The sequence below is a fragment of the Oryzias latipes genome, chromosome 18 (assembly GCF_002234675.1).
Source record: "Oryzias latipes chromosome 18, ASM223467v1".
Taxonomy (NCBI): Eukaryota; Metazoa; Chordata; class Actinopteri; order Beloniformes; family Adrianichthyidae; genus Oryzias; species Oryzias latipes.
In genome coordinates, this window is record NC_019876.2 from 10,187,212 (window position 1) to 10,203,484 (window position 16,273).

Sequence of the window (16,273 nt, forward strand, 5' to 3'; positions counted from 1 at the left end):
ATCATAGCAGATAAAAAAACGCAGTTTGAAAAAGGGCTTGTTTGTACTTTTGAAAATATCCTGGTTGGGCCACAAACTCCCTGCTCCGCTCCATCCTGATGCATCCACTAGGAGACGACTAGATCCATGTACGTCTAGCATCTGGATCAAAACCTTACCGCTGGATAGCTCCAATGTTGCTCGCCATTTTTGTCGCATCTGTAATGTTAGGTAGGGGCTGTGAGCTGGCGGGAGAGTATGTAAACAGAAGGGTGATAAGAATTGGGGGCGGGCTTTCTCTGTGCCAAAAGCCTGGATTTTCAGGTGCTGAAAACATTTCTCAAAATTTAATCCAGATAAAGGATTAAACAACAGAGAAATTAAAAATCCCTTACAGTAAATTTTTGCCCACTTTTGTTCGGATAACACCAAAAACTCAGTTATTTATAGTTATAAGTTTGTAGAGCCAGCAGACTTAAGTAATGTTTAAGGCACATCTGAAGCATGAAGAATAAAAATAATAAAACCTAAATAAAAAAAAAAAAAACATTTACCTTAGTAAATGGGTATTTTTATGTAGGGGAATTGCGAGAAAATGCTGATTTTTCCAAAAAGCGACACTTCCTCTTACAGGAGGGTCACCTATCACATTTTAAGGGAGATGGTGAAACACTTTTACAACTGTGACTTTACTGAGCAGTCCTGCAACAAGAACATTAGACATTTGACCATAATGAAAAACTGGGTGACAAGAACTGACCTGGAAACATGTTCCCTTTGCTCACAGAATACTCTGAAAATGCTTCTACCAAATGCACTCGTTCCTCGACGGCTCCAGTGGAGCCACTCGGGTCCAGGTTGTGAGTAACCGAGTGTGAAATGATATTTGTTGGGGAAAAAATAAATAAACAAACACCTATAGTCTCACAATCTCTGGAGAAGAAAATGCTGCTGTAGTGCAACTACAACGAGATGCAGGTGCAGTGCACCAAATCGAAGCTGTATCTTAATCGTCACCTGAATTTCACAGATTTTGTAATGGTTTACAGCAAACTTGATGTGGTCTTTTTGCTTAAACAGTTACATGTTGAATAATAGACATATTTTAATATCAAGCATCCATCCTCTGGGATTGTTGTTGGGTGAGTGTGTAAGTAAACTGACAGGATCTTGCAAAACCCATCACCCCTCTGCAAACATTAACATTTTCATTCTACTCTCATCACCAACAGCCTCAGGGAGACCCAACCATGCGTATTCTATTAACAAAAGGCACGCCCAATGCTCCCAAGTCTGGGTCTCAATTCATACACATCCACAAATCCCTTAGGAAAAACCGTTTGTGTTCACTAGAGCCTTCAAGAGGGACACAAAAAGAACCTGAGAAAGAAAAAAAAACAGCTAAGGATGGAGAAAGGAGTGATCAATCTTAAAAAGAGCACTTGAGGCTGCACTCTTTACTTTTTGGCTGAACCAGTGTTTCACCTTAAGGGGCTAAACCCCGACTCTTTTAAAAACCAACAGATCCATAAAAGCACCACACACATCTGACACTTAGGCGTTAGGCTGATATCTTCCATGGCATCTTTCCAGAAAATCCATTTTTCGGCCTGTTGTCTGAGTCGCAAATTTAAAGCTGACTTTCCTGCCTTCACCCCCAGGGATTTTTTCATGGTTTCTTCTTGTCTTTACTCATTTTACTATGTAAAATTACAACAAAATTACCCAAGTCAAATAATTTCCCCTAAACAGATCTAGAATAATGTTTTCTTGGTGGAGACATGACAAAGAACCTGCTTTAATTTACCTGCTCAATGATTTTAGAGATCAACATTGATCATCTTTTGATCCAGTGGTCTTTAAATTATGATTATGAAGTTTTTAGGCAAAAAGGAAAAAACTGTTAGTTTTTAGGACATAGTTTCTGCAGAGCAGCAAGAGTTTATCAGAAATTGCCTCTGAGTTCCAGGTGGGACTCCTGGTGCAGAGCAACCACGACCCCCCCTTCCCATCCCCATTGATGAGAGCTCTCCATTTGGTCCTGCTAGCTTACAGTCCCTCTCAACCCAAACCAGAGATGGTTTTCTGTAAGGGAAATGTCCATTTCTACATAGAGTTAATAAAACATGCGCTACTAGTCAACTCGCTGCACTAAAGACAATAGTATGCAATCAGGAAGGGCGGGGTATGCGAGGGAAACTAACTCGCAACCAGTGACGTGCGGTGAGGTTAATGGCTGGTGAGGCACTGACGTCATCAGATTTACAAACATATGAACCATACTGAGTAACTTATTCACCATTTAATTGACAACAGTTAAGGTGTTTTGTTTAAAATATCATTTCAACGTGTTTTTTCATATACAAACTGCAGCATAGAAAAAAGCACAAACCTTGTTATCGTCTTACCTTTACTTGTAAATAAAGTCCATACGCCGCTCCTTCTGGAGAAAATGACTTGCCGCTTGCTATCACTTCTTCTAGTATTTTTTAGCGTCATAATCTCAGGGCTCACCGGCGCCCCCTAACATGAGGCACGAGAACTGCTGGCCTCACCCAGCGGCTTTTTCGCCTGCGTTTAGCGCTCAGCACAAGAAACACGTCCCTCACATACAGTTATTTATAAAAACAAACACTGTACATAATATACATCTGCTAAATTATGTAAACTCAGCTCATATAGTACAAGTGATTGAACCGACATACAGAGAGACAGCAGTACCGTCTGACTGCATAGGTATTGCGCAATCCAAGGTGAGGCTCAGTGGGCTGGTGCCTCATCGCACGTCACTTTTTAGTATCTGAACGGTAAATGCGGAAATTCAGCGATTTTGAAAAGAAAAAACACCCAAAAATGGTACATTTAAATGGAAAATGACTGCAAAGCACAAATTACTGATTAAATATAATAATTGAATTTATTTTTTCTCTTTTCTTCCCATAATGACAGGTGAGGCACAGCCTCACCTGCCTCTCCTGACTGCACGTCACTGCTCGCAACTGCATAGGATGTAAACAGGTATTCTCACTCACAGGAGCAGCTCTCTGGGATTAGCATCATCAACATCAACGATACGATTTCACAAAATGTTTCTTATGATGATGCGATTGATGGTTTTTAACTCCAATAAGGCCATAAAAATGGGTTTTAGATTACTTACATTTGGACTTTCATGTGTTAAAAAACAACTTTAAAAAACATAAATCATAATTATATTAAAAATTCCAATTACTAGAACTAAATATTAAATATCTTTTTAGTTATTTACTAATATTAAAGAAAATAAGTATAATTAATAAAATAACTTGTTTTTTTATTTAATTTTGTTTATTTGTGGTTATAAAAGTTTTTTGCAATTTACATTGACATATAGTGTTTCATTTATTTACATCATTGATGTATATATTCCACTAACTTGTGTATTTCCTTAAATATAAACATAAATGATATTTTTTTGTGTTTGTTTGCATGCAGGCTTTACGTTTTTAGGGGTGAAACTGGACTCCCTCTGACCCCAACCTAACATTACTGGCGCAACTAAAATGGCAAGCAGTATTGGTGATACCCAGGTGTAGTTTTTGAGCCAGATGTGAGCGTGGACGAGGAAAACGAAGACGTACATGGATCTAGTCAAAGCAAGAGGCTTTTTGCCCGCCTACAAATCACAAATAAGCTCTTTTTCAAACGGCATTTTTTCGTCTGCTTCTGTTTCCCGATTTGAATAAAGGAATACCCACAAATGCGATTTTAAGCTTTCTGTTCTTTACATATGCCCTCCACCATCAGAAAAATCCCACAAGAACATGTTAAAAACACCCAAAACACCTTTTTCTTTTTTACCCGAGTGGGTCTTTAAGGCCTGCAGTCTAAGTCCAGAGAGGCTTTCATTATCCTTTAAAGTTATCACCATGTCTCATCCTTGGTAAATAAGTGTTTTCATCACTATTTACAGCACCATCCCATTACAGGTTGTGAAGTAGATTTCTTTCACAAGCATCATACAAAAAAGTTGAGAAAGAAAAGGAAAAAATTAATAAAATCCAGCAAAAGCTTATTTATTTAACACTGGATCAATGCAATCCCTACACGGAAGAAAAATAGTCCAGTACAGACGGATATTTTGAAGGATTTATGCATCTGTTGACATCCCAGAAGTGCACAGCCAAGATGTGATGTGATTATGCAACGTACATCATTAGAAAGATGATTGACGTGGTCAGGAAAGTTGCTTGAAAATGTTAAATAAATACGTGTTAAATAAAATCCTTTAGATGTAACATATCAGGCTAATCAATGTATTCAATGCAAAACGGTGTACAAAACAACAACAAGAATGATCCCAGCTTGCCATCAACATGCTTTCACTGGCTCTTTTCATGGCAAAGCAGAGAATAATATTCATTCAGGAACCCCAACAGAGCTGGCAACTTTTCCACTCTCAAGACTGCTGAATTGATGTGATCATTTCCTAGGTTGATATACATGTAACTTGAATGCATAGTTAATTTCACAGTGGGAACAAGTGCAGATTTGTTGAATTGCTGATGCTGGGAGTTGTTTACTCAGGAGGTAAGCAACACATGACTGACATTTACCTTTATTCATCTGTACAAGGTCTGGAACCTGCTGGGAACAAGCCCTGGCAGAATGGCCAAGGAAACCAAAACAAACATAAGGGGCAGGCTTTTATCTGGAAATAATCAAAACATGCATATTTTTTTTTGTTAAAACAACATATTGGGGTTGTGCTTCACCATATTTATATCTGTAGATCTACATTTTGATTGGTTGCTGAATCTGCTCAGCAACTTTACTGCTGCCATTTCTGAGTGAAACTTTCTTGGGTTGAGCCATGTCTGGGTTGTGATAGCGAAAGGTGTTTATCATGTAATGGTATCCACAGTGGAGCTACTGCAGGGTGCAGATAGGGAGCCGCTGTTTTTTTCTTTTATTTTTTTTTTAACATCAGTCCTGTTCCAGCAGACATAATGGATGTTGCCATGATTAAAGATGGAGAGACGGTTCTTGGACCTTCATCTTGTTTCTCTGGGTTAGAATATGGCTGGAGAAAGTCAAACAAAACAAACTTCTGCAGAGTCAAAAACATTAAAAAAAGCCCTTTTTTATATTCTGGTTTTCTTCAGAAGCTTTGATATGTTCATTAAATATAATGAAAAGAAAGGCGATCCACACAGTAAAAATAAAACTGTTGATTCAACGGTATTCGTGTTATGTAAAGTATCAATTGATAAAGAAATTGTGTTTAAAAAAAACTAAGATTGCTTGTGTATTTTTTTCCAGCCGTATTCCTGAAATGGCATGCCATGTGTGGCTGCACATGTTTCTATCACCGGAACAGCATGGGACTAGCAATAAGATGAAAAAGTTATAAAAATCAGGCACATCCTTAGAATTGCTGCTACAGCAGCTGTGACCCGTGACAAGTGAAGGCAACACTGCCCCCCAGGTGCAGAAGACGGAAGTGCAGGACAGGCAAACAGAATGGATCATTTTAAAGACTACCTGTCCTGCTTCTGTACATTTAGGGTTCATCATTGTTACTTTGCTCTTTACTAAACCCTACCAGACCTATTTATTAGTAAACATTGATGTGTATTAGCTTGATTTTCAATAGATTTATATATTTGTGGGGTTAAAAGTAGAACTGGACGTGCTGAACACCTAGGAATGTGTCCTATAGACACCCAATCCGATGAAAATAGTTTTTTTTGTGTGTTTTTTAACATGTTCTTTTGGCATTTTCCTGATGATGGAGGTCATAAAGATAAATTAACCTCAAAATTGCATTTCTGAGTAATTATTTATACAGACTGTTTTCAATCAGGAGCAGATGAAAAATATCTGAAAAAGATCTCTGTTCCACTCCAACACATCAGCTGTTAGACAACTTCATCTTTGTTTTCCTTGTCTCAGCTGGCATCTGACTCAAAACTGTATGGCTGGATGGTGTGATTTCTGTTCCATTATTTTAAGTGCAACACTCACTGTTTTGAGCGTAAAACTTTAAAAATGTTGTGCTCAATAAATTTGTTTGCACTTAAACTAGAAAAATGCATTTGAAACTCAAAAATGGGTGCAAACTAAGCAATTTTACTCCTGAAACTTTGACAAAATGTGCAATCAAAACAATTTTGTCTTGAGAGAAATTATCTCTCTTCTGCACGCAAAACAAGGCAGAAAAGAGAGAAGAGCCGGTTACGTCTACCGTCCTCTACCATTGCAGGTTACAAATGTGCCACAAAAGCCAGCCAGCCAAAGACATCAACCTTTGTGTCCGTGTCATGATTTCTTTCCTTTCAAGTGCAAAATAATGTTTTGAGCCCACAAAGAACAAACAAACAGTGAGTGTGGGATAATTGGGACTGAAAAAAAAAATCACTCGAAAGGATAGCTCCAATATAACTCACTGTTTTTGTTGCACTAATAATTATAGGCTGGGGGTGTGGGGGACTGTAAGCTAGCGGGAGAGCACTTAAACAGAGAGCTCTCAACGACCGGAAGTGGGAGTGGGGATGGGGTTGCCCCGCGCCAATGGTACAACCCACAACGTAGAGGTGAATTTCTAATCAAATCATGCCGCTCAGCAGAGACCATGTCTTAGAAAATGACAGGTTGTGTGATTTTGGCGAAAAACGATCTGATCATAATTAAAATAGATCTAAAGATGATCCGGTAACACTTCATAATAAAAATCCTTAAAAAACTATTCATAAGACATTAACAAGCACTAGTAATGTTTTAGTAAGCCCCTTATAAGTACATTAATTAGCATTTGTAATTTAGGTACAACTGACCTACAAGTTTAAGCTGTTTATAAATACATTAAAATATTCCTTCATAAACTACTTATAAGACATAAACAAGCTTGATTAATGTGGTATTAAGATGCTTATAAAGACATTTATTAGCATTTGTTAATCCTATTCACAAGCTATTTATACATTGCTTGTATGGGATAAATAAATATATTTACAGTTTTTACAGCTAAAATGTTAAACTAGATTTAGATTTAACATTGATACACTCTGTAGTTTTTGCTGCAATTCCCCTGAAACAGTCATCCATCTCTTCTGGTATTGTCCTAAAGTTGAAGTGTTTTGGCAGAAGATGTGTGATTTCATTAGTGATGAAATGGATTCTTGTTTTGTTTTATTCCGGAAAGATGTCTTGTATCAAAGATGTCTAATATCAAATTATATACAAAAGGACTCTGGTTTACTTTTAAATCTCTTGCTCATTTTGGCCAAATTTCATATTCATAAATGTAAATTCCCTGGTTGAAAACCCTGTTTCATTGTATTCTTTTCTGAGTTAAATCAGTATATTAATAGTATTCGTAATTCTGAGAAGCAACAGGCAATCAAAACCTTGACTGTATGTGATAGATTCAACATTTTCTCGTAGAGTTTAACCCCCTGGCTTATTTCTATTTCTATTCTTTTTTTTTTTTTTATAAACATATATGTATTTGATCTTATTGCATACCTGAAAGTGAATCCTAGGAAAATGGCATAATGTACAATAAAGTTTATAAAAAAATTATAAATTGGGATTAATAAACATATTAACAGTTCCCATGTCAAGCTGGACTTACTTTTCTTAAGTCCAGTTGATATGACTCAACCTCCAGATTACACCACCTGGATGAACGAGAACCTTCATTGACAGTTTGAGTGCTTTGCAGCCTCCTAAACTGTGGGCTATGTTTTGCCACAAAGAACCACAAAGTACAGAATAAGAACAATGACCTTTATAACATGAACCAAAGCCACGAACATATAACAACTCTGCAACACATCACAACAACCATGGGAAAGAAGAGACACACGTACTGTCCTGTACAGATTGTGTCTTAGTGTCTTATAACATTTTGAACTAAACAAATTTTAATAAACTTCAAAATGTTTGCAGTCAGAATTTGCCCTTTCCAAGGTGCAGTAACTGTCCACAAGCAATTTACAAATGGCTTGTAAAGATCATCCCATTTTGGTCACGCTTTAAATTGGGGGGCTGTAAAACACTCAATAAACTGTTAATAAGAAAACTGTTAATGTATTTATTAATCCCATATAAGCAATTTATAAATAGTTTGTGAATAGGATTAACAAATGCTAATTAAAGTCTTTATAAGCAGCTTAATACCACATTACTCATGCTTGTTAATGTCTTATAAGTAGTTTATTAAGGAATATTTTAATGTATTTATAAACAGCTTAAACTTGTAGGTCAGTTGTACGACATTTACAAATGCTAATTAATGTACTTATAAGCAGCTTACTAAAACATTACTAGTGCTTGTTAATGTCTTATAAATAGTTTATCATGGAATCTTATTATAAAAGCTACCGCAGACCTCCATATTCATTGAAGGCAACTTATATGCTCATCATCATCAAGGTCTCTCTTCGCTGGGGCCGGTTTCGCTCTAAGCAGTCCAGGCGCCCGGCCCAGAGCCTCTGAGGTGGCTGCTACAAGGAGAGAAAAAAATAATAATTTGAGAGGAGAGGGTAATGATTGACGGCTGTAATTATCCTGCAGAACTTGCACGGATGGAAGAAGGCTGAGAGAAGGAGCTGGGGTGTTTACAGTGCATCTAGTGCACTTTTTAATACTCAAACTTTAGTGTTTTTGTGCATACAAGCATCACATTTCACTCTACGTACCAATAAGTATCACTCCTGTGATTAGTTGTACTTAGAATTTCAATATAAAGAAACAAGTATACATACAATGACAAATCAATAGAAGTAAAAATAATAATAAATTGGGTAAAAAAAAGGAAAAAATAGCCCAAAAAAAGACATTATTTGAATCATCACAAGTTTGCAGGGGATCTTGAATAAACTCAGGGTGTTATAAAGCTGCTGTAGCTAAGCCTAAATAGTTTGGACACAATATTATTTCTTGAAAGCATCAGGCACACCTCAAGCCAAATCCATTTAGAACGGAATCGGGGGTAACAGCATTAGCGCAATTCAAACAGCAAAACACACAAAGCGGTAATACCCAGCCCTGTCAGGGCCTTGAAGCAACATAACTTCTGATCACGTTAATGGAAGTTTTGCACCCTGTCTAGCTCCTTTTGGCTCTTTTTATGTTGGAATATCATGTCACTGTCAGTGTGGCCATTAAAGCAGAACGAGGGAAAAAAAGAGGTGAAACTCTCTGCCAAATGGCCCACAGAAATGAGGATCCCGTCAGGCTGACAGACCCCGTGCTGGCTTTCTGAAAAGGTGTCATTTGCTTTAATTTGATTGTTTTTGGTGGCCAATAATATGGCTTTTATTCAGCCCACCTGCAGATCTCCCTCTGTCTGCCCTTTGGCAAATTGGCCTGTGTGTACATGCACATGCAGATGCTTTTAAGACATTTAATAGTCAGAGTTATAAAATTATTTAATAACCACATGAAAAACTTTAAAAGATGTTACATTTCAAGCACAATTCTGGTTTTCAACTTGCAGAAAAATTAACCTTTTTAAATGTTTTTTCATTAAATAAACTATAAGAAATGACATAGTATGTGGTCAGCACTTCTTTTGTTTGAGGAAAAATAAATAAATTAGGATCTATCGCCAAAAAAGTGAACATTTCAAACCTACAAAGTCTACTTTTTCCTGAACCACTGTCTTGAGCTACATTAGCTGCTAGCGTAACCAAAAGTGCAATCAAACTGTCAGTGGTGAAAATTACATTACAGTGCAGATCCCAGGTGTAGTGAATGCAGGAAACAGAACATCTGGCTCTAGTATATTTTTAAAGCCCATTGAGAGCTCAGTGTTGGTCCTGGGACACATTGAGCTCAGCACTACCACTGCACTGGTACTCAAGCTGCACATTTCTTAAGCATCCAAAAAACATCCCCCAGCCCCCCACCCCACCCCCAAAAATGGGGGATGGATAAGGTTGCATAAAGCAGATGAGAGCTATTTACCGTGTGGAAAATTGCTGCCACATGTTTGGTTTTTGGACTTTAAATTAGACATTAATGTTCAAAAGAAAGTTCAGCGACACAAAAGAAAAATAATTAAAATGTATTTTTGCGCAGCACTTGAATTCCAAACATAATCACCGCCGTGTTGCACCTCGCTTGTTCAATCCTTTATTCATCTGATTGAATCATGCTTAAAGCGTAGGAACTGTTTCAAGGAAGTTAAACGTTTTTTTCTTCAAGTTTTCTTTTGCTTTTCAAAGTCAATTGCAACTGTATTAAACACGTAACATTTGGGGTATTTTTGGGACTGATAGTGAAAAAAATATGACATATAACAGAATATGATTCACTCAGTGAAAGCAGTCCAGTGTAAAAAAAAAGTCCAATCTCTCTTTATGCACTAGAAATTCACTTATTCTTTGTGTTTATAAAGAACAGTGGGGGCAAGGTAAATTTACAAAGACAATTCAAAGGGTTTCGATAAAACATTAAAATAAATATTAAAAGGGTGATCAATAAAATAAAACCGTAAAATGAGCTTAACAGTGTGGATGTAAACTTTTGAATAAAATCTGATCAAATGCAGGAACAGGTGGATTCTTAACCTGGATTGAAATAAACTGAGTGTTTCAGCTGATCTAAGGCTTTCTGCAAGTCTGTTCCAGATCTGTGGAGCATAGAAGCTGAATGCAGCTTGTCCATGTTTGGTTTGGGCTCTAGAAACTGACAAAAGATTGGATCCAGATGGCCACAGTGGTCTGGCTGGTACATACTGGGTCAGGAGGTCAATCGTGTATTTTGGTGCTAAACCATTCAAAGTTTAATAAACCAGCAATATAAATTTAAAGTCTGTCCTCTGGCAGACAGGCAGACAGTGGAAAGACCTTAGAACTGGACTGATGTGCTCTATTTTTTTTTTTTAGTATTTGTAAGACTACCAGCAGCAAAGTTCTGAATAAGCAGCAGTTCCCTGGCTGATTTATTTTTATTTTAATTACAGTAATCAAGTCAACTGAAGAAAAACAACTAGTTTGTCCAGGTCCTGCTTAGACATCTCTTGTCTATAAGATATCAGGCTGATATTATGACTGCTTTAATGTGTTTGTCAAAATTTCAGCCTGTGTCCATCACTACACCCAAGTGTGTGGCCTGGTTGGCGGTTTATAGATGAATAGATCGAAGCTCTGTCTCGATCTCCAACCGTTTCTCTTTAGCAAAGAACAATACATCTGACCCTTGAACTTTTCTGCATTAATTACAGTGCAATGCTAAATCTTTAAGCTCCCTCTTATATTTAACATATGCATTATGATTAGAAATAATTAAAAGAAAAAACTTCTGCAAGAACAGATTAAAGTATAGTTGATTGAGAATCTCCTCAGAGACAAATATATTAAATTCCAGCTACATGTTTAAATGTACAAATATGTTTGCTATTAAAAAATATTTGGCATGTGGCTGATAGGAAGGAAATGTGGTTCCAACAAGAGTTATCACTTAAAAACACAAAAACTACTTAAAAAAATTGTTTAGGAAATAAATTTATTGCAGAAAACGGCAAATGATGAGGGTTTCAAGGCAGCAATGTGTGCTTATTTCAGGAGAACTACAAGGAAAATAGAAAGAGGGAAAAAATGTGTTAGATGACTAAAAATGTTAAAGGACAAGAACAGAAAACTTAACATTACCCAAATATAAGAATTAAGGACAAAAAAATAACAAAATGCATGGAGAGAAACATGATTTATTGTTTATGATCAATCTATAAAAGACATTTGTTGAAACTTATGTTTAACATTGCAGCCAAATTTAAACCATCAACTCCATAGCTAAACAGAAGACAAGAAGGTGACAGGAAGGGAATGAGAGGCCGCCTTTATAGGATTATCAATCATTTTAAGGACCCACTCTAATAAAAATTGTGTTTTTTTTTTTTTTAACATGATCTTGAAGCATTTGTCTGATGATGGAGGACATATAGAAAGAAAATTACGCATAAAATTGTATTTCTGGCTATTTCTTTAAGTTATTTTAAATCAGAAGTAGACGAAAAATACTATTGAAAAAAGCCTGTAGTTGTGACATAGAAGCTACAATGGGCAGGTCACAAGCTTCCTGCTCCGCTTCTTGCTCCATTCTGATGCATCCCCTTGCAGACCCCTGGACCCGTAGTGTTACTTTGGGGCAGTGAGGGGCAGTAATCTAGCGGGAGAGAGAGAGTAAACACAGGGATGGTGGAAAATGAGGGCACACCCACAACTCAGAGGAGAATTTCTGATCAACTCGGCAGAAACTATGTCCTAGAAAACAACAGGTTTTTTACTTCGGGTAAAAACGATATAATCAGACTTGAAGGATCACTGGGTTTAAAACATCAAATAATAATCAGAGTGGGACTTTAAGAAAAGAAATGCTGCACAATCGTTACTGCTGTGTTCCAGCAACTCTGGGTAGACCACCATGTTGTATCTTTAATATAAAGGTTGAAGAAGAACACAATATTTTCAAAGTGACTGACAAGTGCCGACTCTCGGGGGACCCCGTTGGTTCACTCAGGAAATTAGAAAAGGAAAACAGATTGGCACAGGAATGTTTCTATCCCTGGCAGATAAAGTGGCCTCACAGTTCACCACTACAGTCACATGTCAGATATGCATCTTTACTCTGCTGATTGGCAATCAAGGTAAAACAAGAAAATGTAAATCAATAACTGAACATTTCAGCTACTACATCTGATAGTTTAACTACGTTTGTTTGGCCTGAGACCTAAAACTGCAGCATTTGTCTTCTTTTGAAATAGTTTTAATAAGTTATTTTCTATCTGAAAGGGAATTTGCTTTCCCTATAATTTTTTTTTATGCCATTGTAAGTGTTCTGGCTTTGACACCTTGAGGATATCTTAAACACAATAAAAATTTTGGTCAAAAACATGATTATATGTTTTCCAATATAGCCAGTACCACAAAGAGACTAGGTGCCAGAAATAGCATAAAGAAAATGATTATTTTACACTTTTTTTTTAAAACCTCTAACTTCCTAAACAGCAAAAACATCAGTCGTTGTACATTTGGTCCGTAATTAGCTTGCACGACAGCAGGAACATGTTCAGTACTAAATCAGGATTAGGACCCATAAATTGGATGATGACATCTGCATTTAATCAAAAATTCCTTTACAGATGAATTATTTGGAAAAAATTGTACTCCACATACACAGTGTAGCCAAATGGATGCGTCACTCACCAATTCTGCAAGTTGTCCTACTTGAAAAGACAGTATTTTTCTAAAAATTTCAACCGTGACAAACGCATAATAAAAAAAAACAGAAAATCACATCATATGAATTTCAGAAGATTAGTTTGTAAAATGTTGCAGTAAATAAATACAAACAAAAGTTCACCTAAAACCTTTGTAACACAATCCAGGTAGTTAAAGACAGAGGTCAAATGTTTCCTGCATATCTTCAGCCAGTTTGTACTGTAGCTGCCATTTTGGTCCATTCTTCCATGCAGATCTTCTCTAGAGCAGTGATGTTTTGAATCTGTTGCTGGAAAATACAGACTTTCAACTGTCAAATTTTTTCAATAGCATTTTAATTATACAGCCCAATATTCCAACGGTAATCGTCTCAATGGGCTTCTATTGAATTGAAATCCAGAGACCAGTTAGGCCTCTCCAGAACTTTGAAATAATTTTCACAGAGACGTTCAGTCATTGCCCAGGTTATGCGTTTGGCATCATTGTCATGCTAGAAGATCCAACTGTGTTTCATCCATAATGATCTCACTGATGGAAGGCTTGTGTCCAAAGTCTTACCATAGATGGCAACATTCATTATTTCCTTAAAACAGATCAGTCATCCTGTCCCCTTTGCATAAAAGCATTCCCAAACTATGATGTTTCCACTCCAAACATGGAGAGTGGCATTTGTACAAAAGAGTTCCATTTTAGTCTCATCTGACCACATGACATTCTCCCAATCCTCCCCCGATCTAGATGGTCTCTGGAGGAGTTTAAGCAGGTCTGGAGATGTGCTGGTTTAGCCAGAGGGACCTTTAGAGCACCACAGGATATGAATCCACGACGACACTGTGTGTTATTATAGTAACCTTTGCAACTGTGGTCCCAGCTCTCTTTGGGTCATTAACCAGTCCCCTTGTGTAGTTTGGACTGTTTCCCCACCATTCTCAAGATCATTTGTACACCACCTGTCATGATTTGTATGACGTAGCAGACCCGGATGCTGGAACCCGGAAGAAAACTCAGACGTAGCAGAGATAACAAACTGGATTTATTTTTCCAGATGGGAAAGGTAAGAGAGTCTTTAGAGTTTGTAACTTGGATGATGGCTAGCAATGACAGCAGTCTTGCTGTAGTCGGAGTTTCGTCGTGGCTGGATACGAAATGAAGCGAGAGTCGTGGCGTGGCTGGAGTAATGCGTGGCAGGAGTCGTGGCGTGGCAGGAGTAAGCGTTGCGGCTCAGGGGGAGGATTGTTCCAGGTGGACACTCGTGGAAATGGACATGGGAGCAAGGTGACAAACGAGGTAATTAACATGAAAAAACTTGACGACAAGATTAAACATGGCGACCAGACTAGACACCTTTAGGAGCAACGAACTGGCGATGAATACTGGTGCTGGATCTCCTTAAGTAGGCTGGTAGTAGTTGAGGTGAGTGTCCACAGCTGGTTCCAATGATGAGAGCAGAGCACAGAGGGGAGGGGGAGGAGAGACTGCCAGAGGCACCATGACACCACCAGCATGCATAGAGCTCCTTCAACGGCGCTAGTCATGGTGGAGAGGTTGCAGTCTGACTGCTTCAGGGTGTGGACAGGTGTCTTTTTAACAGATAACCAGTTCAAACTGGTGATATTGATACAGGTAAGAAATGGAGAATATAAGACCTTGAAAAAGAAGTCACAGGTCTGTGAAAAACATAATTCTTGCTAAATGTTTATATTCTGCACCATTATACAAATAGTCTTTAAAAATCATCAATGTGATTTCCTGGATTCATTCTATATATTTTGTTTCTCACATCTAAAGTGCATCTATATACAGACCTCTCATCTTTAGGTGGGATCACTTGCAGAATACACACACACACATATGTACAGTGTACATATGTGTTTTTGTGTCTGCATGTTTATGACTAGTTCAAAAGAAGTCATACTCTTGGTGTCAAAAAGAGTTTCTATTATTTTGTCCAAATGTTGCCTTCAACTTAAATGTGTTTTTATTTTTCTGCCACCAAAACTTTAAGAGGAATATTTTGTAGCCCTAAACCCTCTGTTTACCGGCAGGTTTAACGCAGCAAGTCCTAATTGCATTTATTATCTAAAGCTCCAGGTGTGGGTCAAGGTTGCAGAGAGATGGGGGATTTCACTTATCTCTTGTTTATTCAAAAATTCATATAATAGCTGCCTGTACGGCTGATAAGTAATGAGCACATCTTGTGAAAATAATGAAAAAGAAAAGATTTTCCTCTGCACTTTATCATCCCCAATTTTCCATACAGAAAAGAAATGAGGAAGTGTAGTCTGTCATACTTTAATACCTACTGAAAGCCTGAAGGAAAATTGAAGTTCCTTTGTGTGAGACAACACATAATGGAGCCCTCTCCTGCAGCTGAGGTGAAGCGGAAAACAGGAGAATAATTGAAAAGCAACACAGGAGCTTCAACATTAATATGATAAAGGTAATATTTGCATGTCCTCATCATACATGGTGTGACAAGGGATAAAGTTGAGGTTTGAGAGATCTGCAGACAACTCAAAGGTCACATTTTCATGGTCTGGAACAGCTGACTATTAGCTATGTCATAAAAAGACATTAAATGTACTTCAAGTTAAGACTATCGTTTTACATAAGTTTTGATAAATAATTGACTGAAGTGTACTCATTTTACCAAGGCTTAATTCAAAGTCATGACATAAATACTCTGACTTTGAATTATTAATGTAAATAGAAACATTTTTTTTAATCTACATAGAAATCACTTCCTTCAAACTCCTTTTAAAAAAAGGGTTGATGCTTTACTCATATTTTATTTTTAAAAGTACAACATTTAAGTCTGCTTTCAAATCAACCTATGATTGTTTTTTTTTTTTTATTACTTTGTTATTCAGTATCACTAGCCGCAAAGTGTTACCTGTTCCAGCTCTTCTGTAAAAAACATTTGGAATCTCTGTTTAAGGAATCCATTTAGGTAATCATAACAGCAGAATAGATAATAAAAGACTGAATATATACATTACTCACTATCATAACACATTGTTGCTTACTTAGCTTCATGAAACATAGGAGGAAACTACTATTTTAGCACAACATATGAACAAATG